Below are 22,989 nucleotides of genomic sequence, written 5' to 3' on the forward strand. Positions count from 1 at the left end.
TGGGAAGGTTATGCCTGTTGTGGACGGTGCTTAGGACGTCCTTTGGTGATCAGTGGAAAGGACATCCCTGTGGTGGACATTAGAGAGGATTTCCCTGTGGTGGACAGTGAGAAGGAAGTCGCTGTGGTGGAAATTGTAAGGACATCTATGTTGTGGACTGTGGGAAGGATGTCCCAGTTGTGGACATTGGGAAAGACCTCCTTTTGGTGAACAGTGGGAATGATGTCCCTCTGGTGGACATTGGGAAGGAATTCCCTGTAGTGTACAGTGGAAAGTATTTCCCTGTGGTGGAGAGAAGGGATGTCATCACTTATGTGGACAGTGATAAGGACATCCCTGTGGTGGATAGTTGAGAAGTACCCTGTGTTGGAGAATGGAAAGGACATTTAGGTTGTAGATTGTGGGAAGAATGTACATGTTGTGGACATTGGGAAGGACCTCTGTGTGTTCTACAGTGGCAAGCATGTCACTCTGGTTTTCAGTGGGGAGGACCACAATGTGGTGGACAGTGGGAAGGACATCCATGTGTTGGAAAGAGGAAAGGACATCATTAAGGTGGACATCAGGAAGTACGTTCCTGTTGTGGACAGCAATGTGTATCTTTCTTTGGTGGACAGAGGGAAGGACATGCCTGTTGTGGACAGTGCAGTGGACATCCCTGTAGTGGTCAGTATAGAGGACTTCCCTGTGGTGGTCAGTGGGAAGGAGGTCCCTGTGGAGGAGAGTGAAACGGACATACCTGTTTTGGACAGTGCCGAGGACATTCCTGTGGTGAACAGTGGAAAGGACACCCCTGTGGTGGACATTAGAGAGGACTTCACTGTGGTGGACAGTGGGAAGGAGGTCCCTGTGGTGGACATTGGAAGGACATATATGGTGTGGTCTGTGGGAAGGACATCCCTGTTTTGGACATTGAGAAAGACCTTTTGGTGGACAGTGGGAAGGACTACCCTCTTGTGGACAGTGGGGAGGACGTCCCTGTGGTGGAAAGTTGGAAGGACATCCAACAGTGGAGAGGATGTACCTGTGAGAGACTGTGGAAAGGACGTTCTATGGTGGACAGTGGGAAAACTGTCCCTGTGGTGGAGAGCAGAGAAGACCTCTCTGTGGTGTACAGTGGGATGGACATCCCTGTTGTGGACTGTAAAAGGATGTCACTTTTGTGCACTTTGGGAAAGACATCCATCTGTTGAACAGTGGAAAGGACATCACTGTGGCAGACAGTGGTGAGGACGACACTGTTGGAGAATGGTAAGGATGCCCCTATGGTGGACAGCAGGGAGGACCTCACTTAGATGGACAGTGGTAAAAAGTCCCTGTGGTGAACAATGAAAAGTATGTCCCTGTGGTGCCAAGTGGTGAGGACACACCTGTTGTACACAGGAGGAAATCCTTGTGGTGGACAGTGAGGAGGACCATACTCTGGAGGACTGTGGGGTAGGACGTCCCTGTGGTGGACAGTGGGGAGGACGTTTCTGTTTTTGAGAACTGAGAGGACGTTACTGTAGTAGACAATGTGAAGGACATCCCTGTGGAGGACAGCAGGAGGAACGTCTCTGTGCTGGACAGTGGTGAAAATGTCCCTGTGATAGACAGTGATGAGGATGTTTCTGTGGTGGACAGTCGAAATGACATTCCTCTTGTGGACAGTGGTGAGGACCTCCCTGTCGTGGCTATTGGGAAGGAAATCCCTGATGTGAACTGTGGAAAGGATGTTTCTGTGGTGGACAGTGGATAGGACCTCCTCATGGTAGAAAGTGGAAAGGACGTCACAGTGGTGGACAGTGGTGAGGATGTTTCTGTGGTGGACAGTGGTAAGGAAGTTTCTCTGGTCAAAGGTAAACTTCCCTTTAGTGGACAGTGGAAAGTACATCTCTGTGGTGGACAGTGGGAAGAACATTTATGTTGTAGACTGTGTGAAGAACATCTCTGTTGTGGACATTGGGAAAGACCTTCTTGTGGTGAACTTTGGGAAGAATGTCCCTCTTGTGGACAGAGGGGAGGATGTCACTTTGGTGGACAGTGGGAAGGACATCCCTGTGGTGAACAGTGAAGATGACTTTGCTGTGTTGGACATTTGGGATGACATGCCTGTGTTGAATAGTGAAAAAGACATTTCTTTGTTGGATAGTGGGGAGGATGTCCCTGTAGTGGAGATTGCAGATGATTTCTCTGTGGTGGAGAGTGTTGCTGACACCCCTGGTGTGCAAAGGAGGATGTCCCAGTGGAGCACAGTGTTGAGGATATCCCTGTTGTGCACAGGAAATTGTCTCTGTTGTGCAAAGTGAGTAGTATGTCCCAGTGGTGAGTAGTGAAAAAGGAAGTCACTGTGGTGGACAATTTGGATGATGTCCCTTGATTGACAATGGAAAGGACATCCCTTTGGTGGACAACAAGAAGGACTTCTCTATGGTGGACTGTATGAAGGATGTTTTTGTGGTGGTCAGTGGGAAGGATGTCCTTGTGGTGGACACTGGGTAGGATGCCTCTCTGGTGGACAGTTGAAAGATGTACCTTTGGTGGATAGTGGGAAGAACGTCATTTTGGTGGACAGTGGGAATGACATCCCTATGGTAGACAGTGGGTAGGATGTCCCTGTGGAGGGTAGTGGGTAGAACATCTCTGTGGTGGACAATGGGAAGGACATCACTGTTGTGGACACTTGGGAGAATATTTCTGTGGTGGACATTGAAATGACGCCTGTGGTGATGATTTGGAAGGTTCTCCCTGTGGAAGACAGTGGGTAGTACGTTCCTGTGGTGGAACCTGGGGGGACGTCCCTGTGGTGAACAGTTTAAAAAACATCCCTGCTGTGGACAGTGGGGAGGACGTCCCTGTGGTGGACAGTAGGACGAGGTCCCTGTGGTGGACAGTGGGAAGGACATTTATGTTTTGGACTGTGGGAAGAACATCTCTGTTGTGAACATTGGGAAAGACCTCCTTGTGGTGAACTGTGGGAGGAATGTCTCTCTTGTGGACAGAGGGGAGGACGTTACTTAGGTGGACAGTGGGAAGGACATCTCTGTGGACAGCGGGGTGGACTTTTCTGTTGTGGACATTGGGAAGAACATCGCTGTTGTGGAGAGAGGGGAGAATATTTCTGTGGTGGACAGTTGAAATGACGTCCCTGTGGTGGACAGTGGAGAGGACCTACCTGTGGTGAAGATTTGGGAGGACCTCCCTGTGGAAGACAGTGGGTAGGACGTCCCTGTGGTAGAGAGTGGGTAGTATGTACCTCTGGTGGAAACTGTGGAGGACGTCCCTTTGGTGGACAATGTAAAGAACATCCCTGCTGTGGACAGTGGGGAGGATGTAACTGTGGACTGTGGGAAGGATGTCCCTCTGGAGGGCAGTGGAAAAAACATCACTTTGATTGACAGTAGAGTGGACGTCCCTGTGGTGGACAGTGGGAAGAACATTTATGTTGTGGACTGTGGGAAGAACATCTCTGTTGTGGACATTGGAAAAAACCTCCTTGTGGTGAACTGTGTGAAGAATGTCCCTCTTGTGGACATAGGGGAGGATGTCCCTGTGGTGGACAGCAGGGAAGACCTTTCTGTTTTGAATTGTGGGAAGGACAACCCTGTTGTAGACAGTGGGGAGGACATCCTTGGGGTGGACAGTGGAAAGGACATCCCTGTGGTGCACAGTAGAAAGGACTTCCTTGTTGTGGACAGTGGGAAGGAGGTCCCTGTGGTGGAGAGTTAAAAGGTCATGCCTGTTGTGGACAGTGTGGAGGACATAACTGTGATGTAGAGTGGAAAGGACATGCCTGTTGTGGTCAGTAGGGAGGACTTCCCAGTGATGGACAGTGGGAAAAAGGTCCCTATAGTGAACATTGGTAGGATATATGTTTTGTAGACTGTGGGAAGGGCGTTCCTGTTGTGTACAATGGGAAAGACATTTTGTGGTGGACAGTGGGAAGGACATCCCCGTCATGGTCTGAGGGGAGGATATCACTGAGGTGGACAGAGGGAAGGACTTCCCTTTGGTGAACAACAGGGAGTAACTTTCTGTTTTGAATTGTGGGAAGGACAACCCTGTCATAGACAATGGTGAGGACATCCCTGTTGTGGACAGAGGGGAGATGGCACTGTTTTGCACAGTGTTAAAGACATCACTGTGGTGGACTGTAGAGTGGACTTTTCTGTGGGGAACAGTGGGTAGAAGGTCCATGTGTTGGACAGTAGGGAGGACATTTATGTTTTTGATTGTGGGAAGAAATTCTATGTTGTGGACATTGGGAAGGACTTCCGTGTAGTGGACAGTGGGAGGCATGTCCCTCTCATGGACAGTGGGAAGTAACACCATGTGGTGGACATTGGGAAGGATGTCTCTGTGGTGGACAGAGGAGAGGACATCATTTAGTGGACATTGTGAAGTACGTTCCTGTTGTGGAGGGCAGGGTGTTCCTTTCTGTGGTGGACAGTGGGATGGACATGCCTGTTGTGTACAGTGCAGTGGATGTCTCTTTGGTGAACAGTGGAAACAACATCCCTGTGGTGGACAGTAGACAGGACTTCCCTCTGGTGGACAGTTAGAAGGAGGTCCCTGTGGAGGACATGGGAAGGACATATATGTTGTGGACATTGGAAAAGACCTCCTTGTGGTGAACAGTGGGAAGGATGTTCCTCTGGGGGACATTGGGGAGGAACTCCCTGTGGTGGACAGTGGGAAGGATGTTTTTGTGGTTGAGAGAGGGGATGTTGTCACTTAGGTGGACAATGGTAAGGACATCCCTGTAGTAGATAGTAGAGAGGACCTCTCTGTGGTGAACAGTGGGAAGAATGTCCCTGTGGTGGAGACTGGGAAGGACATTTATGTTGTGGAATGTGGGAAGAACTTACATGTTTTGGACATTGTGAAGGACACCCATGTGTTGAACAGTGGCAAGCATGTCCCTCTGGTGGACAGTGAGGAGGATCACCATGTGGTAGAGAGTGGGAAGGATGTCCCTGTGGTGGACAGTGGAAAATACATCATTGAGGTGGACATTAGGAAGTAAATCCTGTTGTGGACAGCAATGTGTACCTTTCTGTGGTAAACAGTGGGAAGGACATACCTGTTGTGGACAGTGCAGTGGGCATCCCTCTGGTGGACTGCGGAAAGGACATCCCTGCGGTAGACAGTAGAAAGGACCTCCCTGTGGTGGACAGTGAGAAAGAAGTCCCTGTGGTGGAGAGTGAAAAGAGCATGCCTGTTATGGACAGTGTGGAGGACATCCCTGTGGTGAGCAGTGTAAAGGACATATGTGTGGTGGACAGTAGAGAGGACTTCCCTGTAGTGGACAGTGTGAAGAAGGTCCCTGTGGTGGATATTAGAATGACATATATGGTGTGGACTGTGGGAAGAACATCCCTTTGAGGACATTGGGAAAGACCTTTTGGTGGACAGTGGAAAGGATTACTCTCTTGTGGACAGTAGGAAGGACGTCCCTGTATGGAAAGTGGGAAGGAGATCCCTGCTATGGTCTGAGGGGAGGATATCACTGAGGTGGACAGAGAGAAGGACTTCCCTTTGGTGGACAACAGGAAGGACCTTTCTGTTTTGAATTGTGGGAAGGACATCCCTATTGTAGGCAGTGGTGAGGACATCCCTATTGTGCACCTGAGGATGTCCTTGTGGTGGACAGTGGGGAGGACCACACTCAGGTGGATTGTGAGGTAGGATGTCCCTGTGGTGGACAGTGGAATGGACGTCCATGTGGTGGACAGTGGGGAAGATGTCTGTGTTGTGGACTGTGGGAAGTATGTCCCTTTGGTGGACAGTGGGAAGGACATTCCTTGTGGTGGACTCTGGGGGAAGAACTCCTTGGGGAGGAGAGTTGGGAGGATGTCCCTGTGGTGGACAGTGGGATGGATGTCCCTGTGGTGGGCAGTGGGAAGATTGTCCCTGTGGTGGACAAGGGAAAGGACATGCCTGTTGTGGACAGTGGGAAGGATGTCCCTGTGGTGGACAGTGGGAAGGATGTCTGTATGGTGGACAGTGGGGAGGACATACCTTTGGTGGACACTGCTTAGGAACTTTCAGTGGTGCACTAGAGAATGTGACCTTTGGTGGACCATGGGAAGGATGTCCCTGTTTTGGAGAGTCCAGAGGACATCTCTGGGGTCGACAGTGGTGAAGATGTCTCTGGTGTGCAATGGAAGATATCCCTGTAGTGCACAGTCATGAGGATGACCCTGTTGTGCACAGAAGGATGTTACTGTGGTGCACAGTAGGGAGGATGTCCATGTTTTGAACAGTGGGATAGAACAACTCAGTGGTGGACATTGATGATGACAACCCTGTGGTGGACAGCGGGGAAACATCTCTGTGGTGGACAGTTGGGTTTACGTCTCTGTGGTAGACTGGGGAAGGATATCACTGTGGTGGACAAATTGGAGGATGTCCCTGTGGTGAACAATTGGAAGGACATCCCTTTGATGGACAGTGGGAAGGACATCCTTGTTGTAGACAGTGGTGAGGACGTTCATGTGATGGACAGTGGTGAGGATGTCCATGTGGTGGACAATTGGAAGAACGTCCCTGTGGTGGACTTTGGGAAGGATATCCCTTTGGTGGACAGTGGAAAGGACGTCCCTGTGGTGGACAGTGGGAAGGACATACCTGTTGTGGACAGTGGGGAGGATGTCCCTGTGCTGGACAGTGGGGAGGTCATCCCTGCAATAAACAGTGGTGAGGACAATTCTGTGGTGCACTGGAGAATGTCATTTTGATGGACCATGGGAAGAATGTTTCTGTTTTGGAGAGTGCAGAGGACATCTCTGGGGTGGACAGTGGTGAAGACGTCCCTGTTCTGCACTGGAAGATGTCCCTGTTGTGAACAGTCATGAGGACAAACCTGTTGTGCACAGGAGGATGTCCCTGTGGTGCACAGTTGGGAAGAAGTTCCTGTTTTGAACAATGGGAAAGAACAGCCCTGTGGTAGACATTGTTGTGGACGCCCTGTTGTGGACAGTTGGGAAACATCTCTGTGTTGGACAGTGGGGTGGACATCTTTGTGGTTGACAGGGGAAAGATGTCCCTGTGGTGAAAAGGGCCAAGGACAACTTTGTGTTGGACATTGGTGAGAACATCCCTGTGGTGGACATTGGGCAGTATGTCCCTGCTGCTTACAGAGTGTGGGAAGTTCCATGGTAGACAGTGTGGAGGTGGTTTCTGTGGTGGACAGTGTGAAGGATGTCCTTGATGTGGACAATGAGGAAGACGTACCTGTGGTGGACAGCAGAAAGGACATCACTGTGGTGGGCAGTAGATAGGACTTCCCTGTGGTAGACAGTTGAAAGGATGTCCCTGTTTTGGAGAGTGAGAAGGACGTTTATGTTGTGGACAGTAAAAAGGACATCCCTTTTGTAGACATTGAGAAGGACCTCCTTGTGGTGAACAGTAGTAAGGATATCCCTCTGGTGGACAGTTGGAAGGACATACCTGTAATGTACAGTGGGAAGGACATCTCTGTGGTGGACAGTGAAGAAGATCTCTCTGTGTTGAACAGTTGGGATGACAACCCTGTCTTGGACAGTGAGAAGGATGTCTTATTGTGGATAGTGGGAGGACATCCCTGTGGTAGACAGGAAGAAGAACGTCCCTGGTGTGAACAGTGTGGAGGATATCCCTGTGGTGGACAGTGGTAAGGAAATCCCTGTGCTGGACAGTGATGAGGACATCAATGTGGTGGACAGTGGTGAGGACGTTCCTGTAGTGTACAAGAAAATGTCTCTTTGATGGACAGTGGGAAATATTTCCCTGGAGTGGAGAGTGCAGAGGACATCTCTGATGGAAAGTGCTAAGAACATTTTTGTTATGCACAGAAGAATGTCCCTGTGGTGCACAATGGAAAGGATGTTCCCGTGGTGAACAGTGGGAAGGATTTCCCTGTGGTGGACATTGGTGAGGACAACACAGTGGTAAATAGTGGTAAGGATGTCCCTGTGGTGGACAGCAGGGAGAACTTTTCTGTGGTGGACAGTGGGTAGTATGTCCCTGTGATGGAGTGTAGGTAGTCACTGGGAAGGACATCCGTGTGTTATAGAGTGGTGAGTACTTCACTGTAGTGCACACTGAGGAGGACATCCCTGTGGTGGACTATGGGGAGGACCTCCCTGTGGTGGATGGTAGGGAGGACCTCCCTGTGGTGGACAATGGGGTGACTATCCATGTATTTGACAGTTGGTAGGACATCCCTGTGGTGGACTGTGGGGAGGACATTTCTTTGGATTACAGTGGGAAGGACATCCATGTTGTGGACAGTGGGTAGGATCTCCCTGTGGTGGACAGTAGAAAGGATGTCACTGTGGTGGACACTGGTGAGGTCGCCCCTGTGTTGAACTGTGTGGAAAACATCCCTGTGGTGGACAGTGGGGTGGTCGTCACTTTGGTTGTCACTGGGAAGGATGTCCCTCTGGTAGACAATTGGAAGGATGTTTTTCTGGTGGACAGTTGGAAGGACATCCCTGTGGTGGATAGTTGGAAGTACATCCCTGTTTTGGGCAGTGGAGAGGACTTCCCTTTGGTCGACAGTGGGGATTATGTCCCTGTGTTGGACAGTGGGGAGGATGACTTGTGGTGGACAGTGGAGAGGACGGTTTTCTGGTGCAAAGGAGAATGTCACTTTGGTGGGTATGATACATTGGGTATGATGTCCCTGTCATGGAGAGTGCGGAGAACATCTCTGGGGTAGACAGTGGGGAGGACATCCTTAGTGTGCACAGGAGGATGTTCCTGTGGTGCACAAGGGTGAGGACATCCCTGTTTTGCACTGGAGAATGTCCTTGTGGTGCACTGTGGGGAGGATATACTTGTGGTGAACAGTGAGAAAGATGTCCCTGTGGTGGACACCTGGGAGGACCTCTCTGTCTTTGACAGTATGAAGGACCTCAGTGTGGTGGACAGTGTGTAGGACATACATGGGGTGGACTGTGGGGAGAACATCCCTGTTTTGGACATTGGGGAGGACATTACTGTTTTGGACAGTAGGAAGGATGTCCCTGTGGTAGACCACAGAGACACCTCTCTGTGGTTGACAGTGGGATAGATGTCCCAGTGATGGACAGTAATGAGGACTTCTCTGTGGTGGATAGTGGATTTGATATATTTGTGGTGGACATTGGAGAGGACCTTCCTGTGGTGGACAGTGTGGTGGACATGCCTGTGGTGGACAGTGGAGAGGACCTCCCTGTGGTGGACAGTGGGAAGGATGTCCCTGTAGTGGACAGTGGGGAAGATATTTCTGTATTGGAGAGTGGGGAGGACGTCCCTCTGGTGGACAATGGTCAGGATGTTCCTCTGGTGGAACTGGGGAGAAAGTTTCTATATTAGTAATTAAAGAGGACATCCCTGAGGTAGACTCTCCCCACAGTTGAGAAGACTTCCCTGTTTTATACAGTTAGGAGGACATCCCAGTGGTAGACAGTGGTGAGGTGACACTGTGGTGGACAGTGGTAAGGATGCCCTTGTGGTGAACATCAGGGAGGACCTCATATTGGTGGACAGTGTGAAGGATGTCCCTTTGGTGGACAGTGAGAAGGATGTCCCTGTGGTGGACAATGCAAAGTATGTCTCTGTGGTTTACAGTGGTGAGGACAACCCTGTTGTGCACAGGAGGATGTCTTTGTGGTGGACAGTGGGGAAGACCACACTCAGGTGGACTGTGGATTAGGACATCGCTGTGGTGGACAGTGGGAAGGACATCCATGTGGTGGACAGTGGGGATGATGTCCATGTTGTGGACAGTGGGAAAGATGTCACTTTGGTACGTCTTTGGACAGTTGGGAACATATTTGTGTGGTGGACAGTTAGGAAGATGTCCCTGTGGTAAACAGTGGAAATGAAGTCCTTTTTCTGGACAGCAAAAGGATGTCCATGTGGTGGACAATGGGAAGGATGTCACTGTTGTAGCTAGTGGGGAGGTTCTCCCTGTGGTAGACAGTAAGTAGTACGTCCCTGTGGTGGACAGTGGGGAGGATGATTCTGTTTTGGACAACTGAGAGCACGTTACTGTTGTAGACAGTGTGAAGGATGTCCCTGTAGTGTACAGCAGGGAGGACCTTTCTGTGGAGGACAGTGGTAAAGATGTACTTTATAGACAGTGGTGAGGATGTTTCTGTGGTGGACAGTAGAAAGGACATCCCTGTTGTGGAAAGTGGTGAGGACTTCACTGTCGTGGCTATTGGTAAGGACGTCCCTGATGTCAACAGTGGAAAGGATGTTTCTGTTGTGAACAGTGGAGAGGACCTTCTCATGGTGGAAAGTGGAAAGGACGTCACAGTGGTGGACAGTGGTGAGGAAGTTTCTGTGGTGGACTGTGGTGAGAAAGTTTCCCTGGTGCAAAGGAAACATCCTTTTGGTGGACAGTGGAAAGTACATCTCTGTGGTGGACAGTAGAGAGAAACACACTGTAGTGGACAGAGGGAAAAATATTTATGTTGTGGACAGTGGGAAGGAAGTCACTGTTGTCGATATTGGGAAGGACCTCCTTGTGGTGAACAGTGGGAAGGATATCCGTCTGGTGGACAGTGGGGAGGACATCCCTGTAGTGGACAGTGAAGAGGACTTTTCTATGTTGGAGATTTGGGATGATGTCCCTGTGGTGAATAGTGGGAAAGATGTTTCTTTGGTGGATAATGGGAAAGATATCCCTCTGGTGGACAGGAAGATGGACGTACTTGTGGTGGACAGTGAAGAGGACTTTTCTGTGTTGGACATTTGGGATGACATCCCTGTGGTGAATAGTGGGAAAGACATTTCTTTGGTGGATAATGCGGGAGAATTTCCCTGTTGTGGACAGTGCAGAGGTCAGCTCTGTGGTGGAGAGTATTGCTGACATCCCTGGTGTGCAAAGGAGCATGTCCCTGTGGTGTAAAGTGGAGAGGATATTCCTGTTGTGCACAGGAAAATGTCCGTGTTCTGCAAAGTTTGTAAGATGTTCCAGTGGTGAACAGTGAAAAGGATGTCACTGTGGTGGACAATTTGCAGGATGTCACTGTGGTGGACAGTGGGAAGGACGTCTCTTTGGTGGACAGTGGGAAGGACATCCCTGTGGTAGACAGTGGGGAGACCATTCTGTGGTGGACAGTGGGAAGATGGTCCATGTGTTGGACAGTGGGGAGGACCTTTATATTGTGGATTGTGGGAAAGACGTCCATGTTGTAAACATTGGGAAAGACCTCTTTGTGGTGGACATTGGGAAGGGTGTGCCTATGGTTGACAGGGGAAAGGACCTCCTCATGGTGGACAGTGGGAAGAACATCCCTATTATGATCTGAGTAGAGGATATCACTAGGGTGGACAGTGGGAAGGACGTCCTCTTGGTGGACAGAGGGGAGGACCTTTCTGGTGTGAATAGTGGGAAGGACATCCCTGTTGTAGACAGTGGGGAGGACATCCCAGTGTTGGACTGTGGGGAGGATTTCACTGTGATGGACAGTGGGGAGGATGTTACTGTGGTGCACTGGAGAATGTCCCTGCGGTTCATATTTGGAAGCATGTCCATATGGTGGAGAATGTGGAGGATATCTCTGTGGTGAACAGTGGTTAGGACATCCCTGTTGTGCACAGGAGGATGTCCCTGTGGTGCACAGGGTGGAGGATGTCCCTGTTGTTTACAGTGGGAAGGACCTCGCTATGTTTGATTGTGTTTTTTGGACAGGTGGGAGGATGTCTCTGTGTTTGAGTTTGGAGAGTATATCACTGTGTTGGACAGTGTGGATGGGGGTCTTGAGGACAGTAAGCACAATGCTCCTGTGGTGCACAAGAGAATGTCTCTTTGGTGGACAGTGAGAAGGATGTCCTTGTAGTGGGAATGCAGATGAAATCTCTTGTGTGGAAAGTGGTAAGAACATCCCCGTTGTGCAATGGAGGATGTCCCTCTGGTGTACAGTGGGAAGGACATCCCTTTGGTGGAGAGTGAAGAGGACTTCCCTGTGGTGGACTGTTGAAATGATGTCCTTTTGGTCGACAGTGGTAAGGACGTCTTTTTGGAGGACAACGGGTGGTCCTCCCTGTGGTTACTATGGATAGGATGTCCCTGTGGTGGACAGTGGAGAGGATGTACCTGTGGTGGAATGTGGAAATAACCTTCTATGGTGGACAATGGGAAGACTGTCCTGTGGTGGAGAGCAGGGAGGACCTCTCTGTGGTGGACAGTGGGTAGGACATCTCTGTTGTGATGCTAAAAGGATGTCCCTTTTTTGCACATTGGGGAAGATATCTCTCTGGTCAACAGTGAGAAGGACATCCCTGTGGTGGACTGTGTTGAGGATGACCGTGTGGATGATTTTGTGGTGGACAGTGGGGAGGGCCACACGCTGGTGGACTGTGGGTCAGGACATCCCTTTGGTGAACATTGGGAAGGACATCCATGTGGTGGACAGTGGGGAAGATGTCCGTGTTGCGGACAGTAGGACGTATGTCCCTTTGGTGGACAGTTTTAAGGACGTCCCTGTGGTGGACTGTGGGGGAGGAACTCCTTGGGTTGGACAGTTGGGAGGATGTCCTTGTGGTGAACAGTGCATAGGAACTTTCTGTTGTGGACAGTGGGATGGACGTCCTTGTGGAAGACAGTTGGCAGTATGTTCCTTTTGTGTAGATGTATGTTTCTGTAGTGAACAGTTGGAAACATATTTGTGTGGTGGACAGTTAGGAAGACGTCCCTGTGGTAAACAGTGGGAAGGAAGTCCTTTTTGTTGACAGCAAAAGGATGTCCATGTGCTGGACAGTAAATAGGACATCCCTGTGGTGGACAGTGGGGAGGAGGTTTCTGTTTTACACAACTGAGAGGATGTTATTGTGGTAGACAGTGTGAAGGACGTCCCTGTGGTGGACAGCAGATAGGACCTCTCTGTGTTGGACAGTGGTAAAGATGTCCCTTTCATAGACAGTTATGAGGATGTTTCTGTGGTGGACAGTGGAAAGGATGTCCCTGTTGTAAACAGTGGTGAGGACCTCCCTGTCGTGGCTATTGGGAAGGATGTCACTGTGGTGAACAGTGGAAAGGATGTTTCTGTGTTGGACAGTGAAGTGGACCTCCTCATGGTGGAAAGTGGAAAGGTCATCACAGTGATAGACTGTGGTATGGGCATTTCTGTAGTGGACTGTGGTGAGAAAGTTTCTCTGGTGCAAAGGAAAATGTCCCTTTGGTGGACAGTGGAAAGTACATGTCTGTGGAGAACAGTAAAGAGAAACACACTGTGGTGGACAGTGGGAATTACATTTATGTTGTGGAGAGTGGGAAGGAAGTCCCTGTTGTTGATATAGGGAAGGACCTCCTTGTGGTGAACAGTGGGAAGGATATCCCTCTGGTGGACAGTGGGGAGGACATCCTTGTGGTGGACATGGGGAAGGACATCCCTGTTTTGTACAGTGAAGAGGACTTTTCTGTGTTGAAAGTTTGGGATGACATCCCTGTGGTGAATAGTGAGAAAGATGTTCCTTTGGTGGATAGTTGTGAGAACTGTGCGGGAGGACGTCCCTTTGGTGGACAGTGGAAAGGACGCCCATGTGGTGGACAGTGGGGAGGACCATTCAGTGGTGGACAGTGGAAGGACATCACTTTTGTGGACAGTGGTGAGGATGTCACTGATTTGGACAATGGTAAGGACATCCCTGTGGTGGACAGTAGAGAGGCCCATTCTTTGGTGAACAGTGGGAAGAAGGTCCATGTGTTGGACAGTGGGGAGGACATTTATGTTGTGGTTTGTGGGAAAGACATCCAGGATGTGTACATTGGGAAGGATCTCCGTGTGGTGGACAGTGGGAAGCATGTCCCTCTCATGGAATTTGGGGAGGAACACCAGGTGGTGGACAGTGGGAAGGATGTCTCTGTGGTGGACCTAGGAGAGGACATTATTTAGTGGACATTGGGAAGTACGTTCCTGTTGTGGACAGCAGGGTGTATGTTTCTGTGGTGGACAGTGGGAAGGTCATGCCTGTTGTGGAAAGTGCACTGGATATCCCTTTGTTGGACAGTGGAAAGAACATTCCTCTGGTGGATAGTAAAGGGGAATTCGCTGTGGGTGACAGTGGGAAGGAGGTCCATGTGGTGGACCATGGAAAGGACATGCCTTTTGTGGACATGGCAGAGGACATCCCTGTGGTGGACAGAAGAAAGAACATCCCTGTGGTGGACATTAGATAGGAGTTCCCTGTGGAGGACAGTGGGAAGGAGGTCCCTGTGGTAGAGAGTGAAAAGGACATCCCTGTTGTAAACAGTATGGAGGACATCCATGTGGTGAACAGTGGAAAAAACATCCCTGTGGTGGACAGTAGAGAGGACCTGCTGTGGTGGACAGTGGGAAGGAGGTCCCTGTGGATGGACATTTGAAAAACATATGGTGTGGACGGATGAAAGGATGTCCCTGTTGTGGACATTGGGAAAGACCTTTTGGTGGACAGTGAGAAGGATGACCCTCTTGTGGACAGTGGGGATGATGTCTCTTTGGTTGAAAGTGGGAAGGACATCCCTGTTCTGGTTCAAGGAGAGGATATCACTGAGGTGGACAGAGGGAAGGACGTCCCTGTGGTGGACAGCAGGATGGAACTTTCTGTTTTGAATTGTGGGAAGGACATCCCTGTTGTAGACAGTGGGGAGAACATCCCTGTGGTGGACAGTGGGGAGGATTTCACTGTGGTGTACAGTGTAGAGGATGTTACTGGGTTGGAAAGTGGAGAGTACATTTCTGTGGTGGACAGTAAGATGTACATGTTTGTTGAGGACAACGCAGAAGTTTATATGATGGAGAGTGCGGAGGACATCTCTGTGGTGGACAGTGGTTAAGACATCCCTGTTGTGCCCAGTGGGGAGGATGTCCCTGTTGTTTGAAGTGGGAAGGACTTCACTGTGTTTGATAGTTGGGAGGACATCACTGTTGTGGACAGTTGGGAGGATCTCACAGTGGTGGAGATTTGAGAGGATTTCACTGTGGTTGACAGTGCAGATGATGACTTTTTAGACAGTAAGAACAAGGTTCCTGTGGTGCACAAGAGAATGTCTCTTTGGTGGACAGTGAGAAGTATGTCCTTGTAGTGGGGAGTGCAGAGGACATCTCTGTAGTGTACAGTGGTAAGAACATCCCTGTATTGCACAGGGTGATGTGCCTGAGGTGTACAGTGGGGAGGACATCAGTTTGGTGGACAGGCAGAAAAGCGTTCCTGTTGTGGACAGTGGGGAGGACCTCCCTGTGGTGGACAAGGTGTAGGATGTCCTTATGGTTTACAGTGTGGAGAATATTCATGTTGTGAACAGTGGTGAGGCCCTCCCTATAGTGGACATTGGTGAGGACAACCATGTTGTGGACAAGGGTAAGGAAGTCCTTGTGGTACAAAGGAGGATGTTCCTGTGGTGGACAGTAGAGAGGACCTTCCTGTGGTGGACAGTGGATAGGACATTTCTGTGGTAGACAGTGGAATGTACATGTGTTATGAGGACAGTGCGTAGGACATCAATGTGGTGGACAGTGGAAAGGACATGCCTGTGGTGGACAGTGGGAAGGAGGTCCCTGTGGTGGACACTGGGAAGGACATATATGTTGTGGATTGTAGGAAGGACGTCCCTGATGTGGACATTGGGAAAGAACTCTTTGTGGTGGACAGTAGGAGGGTGTGTCTCTGGTGGACAGTGGGGAGGACCTACTTGTGGAGGACAGTGAGAAGGACATACCTGTTATGATCTGAGGAGAGGATATCATTGAGGTGGACAGTGGGAAGGATGTCCTCTTGGTGGGCATTGGGAAGGAGCTTTCTGGTGTGAATAGTGGGAAGGACATCCCTATTGTAGACAGTGGGGAGGGCATCAAAGTGGTGGTCAGTGGGGAGGATTTCATTGTGATGGACAGTGGGGAGGATGTTACTGTGGTACAGTAGAGAATGTCCCTGTGGTGCATAGTTGGAAGGATGTCCATATCGTGGAGAGTGCAAAGGACATCTCTGTGGTGGACAATGGTTAGGACATCCCTGTTGTGCACAGGAGGATATCCCTGTGGTGTACAGTGGGAAGGACATCCCTGTGGTGGACAGTGAAGAGGATTTCCCTGTGCTAGACCATTGAAATGATGTCTTTGTGGTCGACATTGGGAAGGACGTCCCTTTGGAGGACAGTGGAGAGGACATCACTGTGGTGGACAGACAGAAGAATGTTCCTGTGACAGACAGAGGGGAAGACCTCCCTGTGGTGGACAGTGGGTAGGAAGTCCTTGTGGTTCACAGTTTGGAGGATATTCGTGTGGTGGACCACGGTGATGACCTCCCTGTAGTGCATATTGTTGAGGACCACCATATTGTGGACAGTGGTAAAAATGTCCTTGTAGTACACAGGAGGATGTCCCTGTGGTGAACAGTGGGAAGGGCATCAGTTTGTTGGACTGTGGAAAGGACATCCCTTTGGTGGACAGTTGGGAGGACCTCCCTGGGGTGGACAGTGGGGAGGAAATTTCTGTTGTGGACAGTGGGATAGATGTCTTTGTCGTGGAATGTTGTGAGGACAACACTATGGTGGACAGTGTGAACGACGTTTATGTGGTGGAAAGTGGGAAGAATGTCCATGTGGTGGACAGCAGGTTGGACATCTCTGTGGTCTGCAATTCAAAGGACATCCCTGTTGTGGACAATGGATAAAATATTCCTGTTTTGCACAGTGGTGAGGACATTTCTCTTGTACATAGGAGGATGTCCCTGTGGTGCAAAGTGAGGAGGATGTTTCTTTGGTAGACAGTGGGAAAGACGTCCATGTGGTGGACTGTGGGGAGGTCCACTCTGTAGTGAACATTGAGGAGGATGTCACTGTGGTGGACAGTGGAAAGGAGGTTTCTGTGGTGCACATTGGTCAGGATGTCCCTGTTGTGCACAGGAGGATGTCACTGTGGTGAACAGTGGGAAGGACGTCACTGTGCTGGACATTGGTGAAGATGACCCAGTGGTGGACAGTTTTATGGATGTCCATGTGGTACACAGGAGGACATCCCTGTGGTGGCAGTGGGGAGGACATCTCTCTGATGGACAATGGGGAGGAAATTCCTGTGGTGGACAGTTGTGTGGACCTCCCTGTGGTTGACAGTGTGAAGAAGATCCCAGTAGTGAACAGTGGGGAGGACATCCTTGTGCTAAACTTTGGGAATAATATCCTTTTTGTGGACTGTGGAAGGATGTCCATGTTGTTGACAAGGGGAGTATGTCCCTATGGTGGACATTGGGGAGGAACTCCCTGTGGTAGACAAGGGTAAGAAGTCTCTGTGGTGGACAGTGTGGAGGACTTACCTGTTTGAAATGGAAAGGACATTCTTGTGGTGGACAGTGGGGAGGACATCTCTGTTTGACAGTGGGAAGAATGTCTCTGTGGTGGACTGGGGAAAGGACCTCTCTGTGGTGTACAATGGGAAAGATGTCCCTCTGATGGACAGTGTTGAGGATGTATCTGTGGTGGACAGTGGAAAGGACATTCTATGGTAGAGAGTGGGGAGACTGTCCCTGTGGTGGAGAGCAGGGAGGACCTCTCTGTGGTAGACAGTGGGAAGGACATCCCTGTTGTGGACAGTAAAATGATATCCCTTTTGTGCCCATTGGGGAAGATGTCCCTCTGGTGACCAGTGGGAAGGACATCAATGCGGTGGACAGTGGTGAGGATGACCTTGTGGTGGACAGTGGTAAGGATGCCCCTGTGGTGGACAGCAGGGAGAACCTCATTTGGTGGACAGTTGGAATGATGTCTCTGTGGTGGACAGAGCAATCTATGTCCGTGTGGTGCACAGTGGTGAGGACATCCCTGTTGTGCACAGGAAGATGTCCGTGTGGTGGACAGTGGGCAGGACCACACTCTGGTGGACTGTGGGTTAGGATGTCCCTGTTGTACACAGTGGGAAGGACATTCCTGTGGTGGACAGTAGAGAGAAACACACTGTGGTGGACTGTGGGAAGTACATTTATGTTGTAGATTGTGGGAAGAACATCTCTGTTATGAACATTGGGAAAGACCTCCTTGTGGTGACTGTGGGAAGAATGTCCCTCTTGTGGACAGAGGGGAGGACGTCACTTAGGTGAACAGTGTGAAGGACATCCCTGTGGTGGACAGCGGGGAAAACTTTTCTGTGGTGGACAGTGGAAAGGACATTCCTGTTGTGGACAGTGGGGAGATGTCACTGGTATGGACAGTGTTAAGGACATTCCTGTGGTTGACAGTAGAGAGGACCTTTCTGTGGTGAACAGTGGGGAGAAAGTCCATGTGTTAGACAGTGGAGAGGACATTTATGTTTTGGATTGTGGGAAGGAATTCCATGTTGTGGACATTGAGAAGGACCTCCGTGTGGTGGACAATGGGAAGCATGTCCCTCTCATGGATAGTGGGGAGGAATACCATGTGGTGGACAGTGGGATGAATGTCTCTGTGGTAGAAATAGAAGAAGACATCATTTAGTGGACATTATGAAGTATGTTCCTGTTGTGGACAGCAGGGTGTACCTTTCTGTGGTGGACAGTGGGAAGGACATGGATGTCCCTTTGGTGAACAGTGGAAACGACATTCCTGTGGTGGACAGTAGACAGGAATTCCCTGTGATGGACAGTAGACAGGACTTCCCTGTGATGGACAGTAAGAAGGAGGTTCCTGTGGTGGACATTGGAAGGACATATATGTTGTGGATATTGGGAAAGGCCTCCTTGTGGTGAACAGTGGGAAGGATGTCCTTTTGGGGGATATTCGGGAGGAACTCCCTATGGTGGACAGTGGGAAGGATGTCCCTGTGGTAAGGAAAGGGGAGGTCATCACTTAGGTGGACAGTGGTAACTACACCCCTGTGGTAGACAGTAGAGATGACTTCCCTGTGGTGGACAGTGGGAAGGAGGTCCCTGTGATGGAGAGTGAAAACAGCATGCCTGTTATGGACAGTCTGGAAGAAATCCTCGTGGTGAGCAGTGGAAAGGACATATTTGTGGTGGACAGTAGAGAGGACTTCCCTGTGGTGGACAGTGGGAAGAAGGTCCCTGTGGTGGACATTGGAAGGACATATATGGTGTGGACTGTCAGAAAAACATCCCTTTGTGGGCATTGGGAAAGACCTTTTGGTGGACATGGGAAAGATGACTCTCTTGTGGACAGTGGGGAGGAAGTCCCTGTGGTGGTAAGTGGGAAGAACATCCCTGTTATGATCTGAGGAGAGGATATCACTGAGGTGGACAGAGGGAAGGACGTCCCTGTGGTGGAGAGCAGGGAGCACCTTTCTGTTTTGAATTGTGGGAAGGACATCCCTGTTTTAGACAGTGGGGAGGACAACCCTGTGGTGGACATTGGAAAGGATATCCCTGTGGTGCACAGTAGAGGGGACTTCCCTGTTGTGGACAGTGGGAAGGAGGTACCTGTGGTGGAAAGTGAAAAGGACATAACTGTGGTGAACAGTGGAAAGGACATGCCTCTTGAGGACAGTAGAGAGGACTTCTCAGTGATGGACAGTGGGAAAGAGGTCCCTGTGGTGGACATTGTAAGGACATATATGTTCTGGACTGTTGGAAGGACATCCCTGTTGTGTACAATGGGAAAGACCTTCTTCTGGTGGACAGTGGGAAGGACATCACTGTCATGGTCTGAGGGGAGGATATCACTGAGGTGGACAGAGGGAAGGACTTCCCTTTGGTGGACAGCAGGGAGGACCTTTCTGTTCTGAATTGTGGGAAGGACATCCCTCTTGTAGACAGTGGGGAGGACACCTCGGTGGTCGACAGTGGGGAGGATTTCATTGTCATTGAAAGTGGGGAGGATGTTACTTTGGTGCACTGGAGAATGTCCCTGTGATGCATAGTCGGAAGGATGTCCATATGGTGGAGTGTGCGGAGGACATCTCTGTGGAGGACAGTGGTTAGGACATCCCTGTTCTGCACAGGAGGATGTCCCTGTGGTATACAGTGGGAAGGACATCCTTGTGGTGTACATTGAAGAGGACTTCCCTGTGGTGGATCACTGAAATGATGTCCTTGTGGTCGACAGTGGGAAGGATGTCCCTTTGGAGGACAGTGGGGAGGACATAACTGTGGTGGACAGGCAGAAGGATGTCCCTGTGGTGGACAGAGTGGAGGACCTCCTAAGGTGGAGAGTTGGTAGATTTTCCCTGTGGTTTAAAGTGCAGAAGATATTCGTGTGGTGGACAGTGGTGAGGACTTCCTTGTAGTGCATATTGTAGAGGACAACCATGGTAAGGATGTCCTTGTAGTACACAGGAGGATGTCGCTGTGGTGGACAGAGGGAAGGACATCTGTTTGGTGGACATTGTAAAGGATATTCCTGTGGTGGACAGTTGGGAGGACCTCCCTGTGGTGGACAGTGGGAGAACATGTCTGTTATGGACAGTGTGATGGACGTCTTTGGCAGAATGTGGGGAGGACTTCCCTTTGGTGGACAGTGGGGAAGATGTTTCTGTGCTGGCAATGGAGAAGAATGTCCCTGTAGTGGACAGCAGGGAAGTCATCTCTGTGGTCTGCAGGATGAATGGCATCTCTGTTGTGGGTAGTGGAAAGAATATTCCTGTGGTGCAGAGTTGTGAGGACATCCCTTTTGTGTGTAGGAGGATGTCCCTGTGTTGCAAAGTGTGGAGGATGTCCCATTGGTGGACAGTGGGAAAGATGTCCATGTGGTGGACTGTGGAGAGGTCCAATCTGTAGTGAACATTGGGGAGGATGTAACTGTGGTGGACAGTGGAAAGAATGTCACTGTGGTGCACATTGGTCAGGATGTCCCTGTTGTACACAGGAGCATGTCCCTGTTGTTAACAGTGGGAAGGACATCACAGTGTTGGACATTGCTGAAGATGACCCTGTGGTTGACAGTTTTATGGATGTCCTTTTGGTACACAAAAGGACATCCCTGTGGTAGACACTGGCAAGGACCTCACTCTGATGGACCATGGGGAGGAAATTACTGTGGTGGACAGTTGGGTGGATCTCCCTGTGGTGAAAAATGTGTAGAACATCCCTGTAGTGGACAGTGGGGAGGACAACTCTGTGGTAAACTGTGGGAATATTGTCTTTTTTGTGGACATTAAAAGGATGTCCATGTTGTGAACAAGGGGAGTATGTCCCTATGGTGGACAGTGGGTAGGACCTCCCTGTGGTGGACATATATATGATGTCTCTGTGGTGGACAGTGGGGATGACATCCCTGTTTGGTAAGTGGGGAGGACATCCTTGTGGTGTACAGTGGGGAGGACACATCTTTGGTGCACAGTGGGAAGAATGTCTCTGTGGTGGACAGCGGAAAGGACCTCACTGTAGAGTACAATGCGAAGGATGTCCCTCTGGTGGACAGTGGAAATGATGTATCTGTGGTGGACATTGAAAAGGCCGTTCTATTGTGGACAGTGGGAAGACTGTCCCTGTGGTAGAGAGCAGGAAAGAGCTTTCTGTGGTGGACAGTGGGAGGGACATCGATGTTGTGGACAGTAAATGGATTTCACTTTTGTGCACAGTGGGAAAGATTTCCCTCGGGTGAACAGTGGGAAGAACATCCATGTGGTGGACAGTGGTGAGGACGACCCTGTGGTGTACAGTGGTAAGGATGCCTCTGTAGTAAATAGCAGGGAGAACCTCATTTTGGTGCACAGTGGGAAGGACGTCCCTGTGGTGGACAATGCAAAGTATGTCCCTCTGGTGCACAGTGGTGAGAACATCTCTGTTGCGCACAGGAAGATGTCCCTGTGGTGGACAGTGGGCAGGACCACACTCTGGTGGACTGTGGGTTAGGATGTCCCTGTTGTACACAGTAGGAAGGACGTCCCTGTGGTGGACTGTAAAGAATAACACACTGTGGTGGACTGTGGGAAGAATATTTATGTTGTAGATTGTGGAAAGAACATCTCTGTTATAGACACTGGGAAAGACCTTCTTGTGGTGAACTGTGGGAAGAATGTCCCTCTTGTGCACAGAGGGGAGGACATCACTTAGGTGGACAGTGGTAAGGACATCCCTGTGGTGGATAGTGAAGAGGACTTTTCTGTGTTGGACATTTGAGATGACATCCCTGTGGTGAATAGTGGGAAAGACTTTTCTTTGGTGGATAGTGGGGAGAATATCCCTGTCGTGGAGTGTGCAGAGGTCATCTCTGGGCTGGAGAGTGTTGCTGACATCCCTGGTGTGCAAAGGAGGATGTCCCATTGGTGAGCAGTGAAGAGGATGTCACTGTCATGGACAATTTGGAAGATGTACCTGTGGTAGACAGTGGAAAGGATGTCCCTTTTGTGGACAACAGGGAGGACTTCTCTCTGGTGGACTGTATGAAGGATGTCCTTGTGGTGGCCAGTGTGAAGGATGTCCTTGTGGTGGACACTGGGGAGGATGTCTCTGTTGTGGACAGTTGAAAGATATACCTTTGGTCGACAGTGGGAAGAACGTCCCTTTGGTGGACAGTGGGAATGATGTCCCTATGGTAGACAGTGAGTAGGATGTCCCTGTGGAGGATAGTGGGTAGAAAGTCTCTGTGGTGTACAGTGGGGAGGAACTCCTTGGAGTGGACCATTGGGGGGATGTCTCTGTGGTGCACAGTGGGTAGGACCTTTCTTTCGTGGACAGTAGGATAGACATCCTTGTGGAAGACAGTGGGGAGTATGTCCCTGGATGGGTAAAGTTTGATGGATGTTTCTGTAGTGGACAGTTGGAAACATATTTTTGTGGTGGACAGTTAGGAAGATATCCCTGTGGTAAACAGTGGGAATGAAGTCCTTTTTTGGACAGTGAAAAGATGTCTATGTGGTAAACAATGGGAAGGACGTCCCTGCTGTAGACAGTGGGGAGGTTCTTTCTGTGGTGGACACTGTGAAGGACGACTATGTGGTGGACAGCAAAAAGGACCTCTGTGTGATAGACAGTGGTAAAGGTGTCCCTGTGATAGACAGTGATGAGGATGTTTCTGTGGTGGACAATGGATAGGACCTCCTCATGGTGGAAAGTGGAAAGGATGTCACAGTGGTGGACAGTGGTGAGGATATTTCTGTGGTGGACAGTGGTGAGGATGTTTCTCTG

The sequence above is a fragment of the Arvicanthis niloticus genome, chromosome 23, assembly GCF_011762505.2.
Source record: "Arvicanthis niloticus isolate mArvNil1 chromosome 23, mArvNil1.pat.X, whole genome shotgun sequence".
NCBI lineage: Eukaryota > Metazoa > Chordata > Mammalia > Rodentia > Muridae > Arvicanthis > Arvicanthis niloticus.